The 3,851-nt window shown below is 44.8% G+C and overlaps 1 pseudogene; it reads right to left on the reverse strand.

The window, feature by feature from the left end:
- Window positions 1–212: 212 nt before the first annotated feature.
- On the reverse strand, window positions 213–2,777 carry LOC103522777 (annotated as a pseudogene).
- Between the last annotated feature and the right edge of the window lie 1,074 nt (window positions 2,778–3,851).

Consider the following 3,851-nt stretch of genomic DNA (forward strand, 5'->3'; position numbering starts at 1 on the left):
TTGTGACGCATGCGCGGAGAGGATTCACTTCCCCTAACTCCACACTATTCAGGGAGAGAAGGGGAAGTTACCACCCATGTTGTGACGCATGCGCGGAGAGGATTCACTTCCCCTAACTCCACACTATTCAGGGAGAGAAGGGGAAGTTACCACCCATGTTGTGACGGATGCAAGGAACTATTATCGTGCCTACTCCCTTAGCTCTGCGATACGCCGCTGAAAAATATACCCGCTATTGGAGAAGTCACTTCCCCTTACTCCATACTATTCAGGGAAAGAAGGGGAAGTTACCACCCGTGCTGTGACGCATGCGCGGTGCTATTATCGTGAGTACTCCCGTAGCTCTGGCTGAAAATGTACTCGGCGTCCTTTCGGTTCCACGTGCCGAGGCGGTTCTTATACGAAGAGCACGGGATAATGCCGCTCATGCCCGGCGGCCGGTCGAGGTTTAGCGAGCTAGTCGAGCCGAACAGCCGGGCCGCCGACAGGTTAAAGGTGGAGTGATTGGCTGAGCCGCCCCCGGACACTCCGTTCTCGAGATGTTTGTTGATGATGGGCTCGGTTTCGGCGCCCACTTCGCGGTACTTACCTGTGGGCCGCGATACCATGAGGAAGATGGCGACGAACACGCCCTGAAAAGCACATAGGACGAGGTTATTACAAACATTCAAACTGACATGAAGACGAGGGAGTGCGTGTGTTGAGAAACGAGAGGAAGCGGGCGTGTTTTGTAAATTTCTTTCAGCCCAATCTTTTAGAACAGGATTACTGATGATATCCTTTTGCAAGAGGAATTTCATTGGACGAATTTTCCTTTGCTTTTTTGTTTGCTTTATCCTACCTACCTCTCGAACGGGTTATCCGATTTTAACCACTGGGAATGTTCAAAACAAATTAAATCGCTTTTTACCCCGACTTGCACGGGTGAGTTCTAGGACAGGACAGTTTACTGAATTACTTAAGTTTTGTCAGCACTTACCACTAGATTAGTTTACTGAATCTAGTCCGAATTTCCCGGGTGAGTTCTGGGATAGTCTATCAAATGACTAGTTTCGTCAGCACTTACCACTAGTAGACTAGATATAATGATGAACAGGGTGGCGTAGGGGAATCCGGTATGTTCATAGAGAACCCCGGCCACTGACGGCCCGATGAAGGCCCCGAACGCAAAGGTCGAAGTCCACAGGCCGGATATGAGGCCGTACGTTTCCAGGTTGTTGGGAAATCCGTATTGACTGAAATAGGTATTAAGAATAGGCTGTCAAGGAAAAATCAAAGAGATCCCCTGCTTTCTTTGTCAAAATTAAGACAAACCCCAGCAACTTTTCCTTCTTGTCGAAAGCTACACAATCCTAGAGAAAACGCCCCCGACAAAATCAAAATCCCTACGTGTGAAGACAATTTTCCATGAGAGGAAATTAATTTAAATTTATGACATTGACCTCAATTTTGTACAAAAAATGCATATATGCGCATCGTTCATCTGATAATCTTAAAATGCTTCTTGTTTTCACCTCAGCCAGCCTGAGTGGGGCTGAGAAACGCCAACAGTACATGATTGCCCCCAAATGTTTTATTTACGCTCCTAAAATTGACTAAATTTTGTTCATAAGCATGCCCTTTGTACTTACATAGCGGTTCTCAAAGCGTCGGTAAACGAGGCCACCAGTTGGGCAGCGATGCCAAGTCCATGAATCACCAAACCCACGATGGTCACCCAGAGAACTCTGAAAATAAAAAGGACACAAATTAAGAGTTATTCTTTTTCTCCTTCTTACTCTTCTCCTCCTTAAAATCTTTTCTTTATCAGATTACGCTGAAATCTTTGAATTGGAAACGTTTTCTCAAATAAAATAAATATAAAAATCCTCTTCCCAACACTAAAACCAAAGAAAAGGAGGTCCATTAGGTTCTACGTATGAATATAGTTAATCGAACTTTTTGACTTGGTGGGGTGAAACTAACGTACTCCTTAATAAAATACCCTAGCATTCTAATAGGTACCCAAAAAACAATTAAATAAAGGGTGGATCAAAATACTCACGTTTCACCCGTTATAAAAGGGGCGCGGCCAATCAGACTGAACCCAACGGCCAGCAGACGCAACACCACAATCACAGTGACGACCTTGGGTACAGATAGCGGTCACATAACCCAACCCCAAACACGGGGCCATTAGGGCGTAAGTACCCCCGGTTAATAACGAACATCTCAGGCCAAGCACCATTGGGGATAGGTGGAATGAAATGGGATCAAATGGGATCGAATTATAGAAATTTAGAGAGGTTCTTGAGAGTTAATGTTTGAAATTCGGCCCGAAGGGCCAAATTTTATTGCAATTTTAGCTTTGAAACAGGTTGAACCCCTGAAAAACTGCCGGCTGGATAAGATGGTTAGGGCAGCCACTCACTATCAGCTAGATCTGACATTGTACACCTGATCAGGTCCGCCTGTCAGGTCCTTCCTAATAAGCACAACAAAGTATCAAAGCAGACCTAAACAGGCGGACCTGATCAAGTGTAACCTGTCAGGTCTACCTGATGTAGTGAGTGTCTGGGTATTAGACGGGTGAGCTGTCTATTTCCACTAAGTCATAAGCTAGGCTTTATATTCTTTAATCTAGTTTAGAGTCTTTAAGCCTAAGCCAGACGCTGGTCTACTCAAAGGATCTGACATACCTGTCTCAGATGAGTTTCCAGAGTTGGCCTGTAGAATCCAATACTCATTGAGGTGACTACTATGGATAGAGCTGGCAGGAATACACCAGGGATCTTCATGCTTGAATTAGTTTAGCTGAAAACACGTAGGTACATAAGTAACAATAAAAATGTGGAAGGGGGAGTTTTAATGTCGGAGGTGTTCCCTGCCACCTAAGGCCAGCCTTATCTATCAGGTAGATCTGACAGGCGCCATCTGTCAGATCTACCTGACAGGGAATGACCGACCTAACGCACACATCTTTAGTCTGAGAAATCGAACCCAAGGACCTTTTGCATGAAGGGGATGAGACGTAAGTAGAAAACTAGAGTAAATGACCATTACCATCATCGTCCATCCGGACATGTATCTGGCGTCCTGAACAAATTATCGATACCGATATATGGGTGAAAATTTATCTACACTATCTGGACTCCCCACGAGTTGACTGACGGGACGTGATAGTAGTGTAACAATTTGACTTCATGCTTCATGACGTGCGTGATACTAGATATTTACTCACCGCCAGTTTTACATAATACGGGTTCACGCTTAGCCTGATGTTCGGGCGAGACAAACATAGTCATGGTAGCGCACAGGAATAACATGAAACCATCACTACGAATTCATAGAAGTTACCCCATGATAGAACACCATCACTCAACTGTGGTCCAACGATTAGCCTATCACCGAAGAACGTTTCCAGGGAAGCCTGTGTGGGAATAGAGAAATACACATCGAAAGAATCAAAATAGCCCGAATGCGGTCATGACAGAATAACATGAACCCCAATACGACTGAGGGTTGCATGACGTTACCCAGTATCACCGGACTGTGCCCGTCGATGAGGCCTAGCCGAAGAACGTTTCCAAGATGTCCTGTACGGGACATTAAGCGTGTCCCATATTTAATCCTCATGACATCACAATTCTGCTCTCACGGTACTGAAGCAATCTATACCAACGATAATCAGATTGAAAAAAATTTGTCTCAGATGAGACTTAAAAGTTCTCCAAACATATGATTGGCCGTCAGATCAACGAGATAATCTATGTTGTGAGCAGTCTGAATCGGTTCAGTCGACATCGATCTGATGGTCAAAATACATGTGGACACACTTTTAGAGCGAAATTGAGTGGGGTGTAAATCATAGC

The sequence above is a fragment of the Diaphorina citri genome, unplaced genomic scaffold (assembly GCF_000475195.1).
Source record: "Diaphorina citri unplaced genomic scaffold, Diaci psyllid genome assembly version 1.1 scaffold11104, whole genome shotgun sequence".
Taxonomy (NCBI): domain Eukaryota; kingdom Metazoa; phylum Arthropoda; class Insecta; order Hemiptera; family Psyllidae; genus Diaphorina; species Diaphorina citri.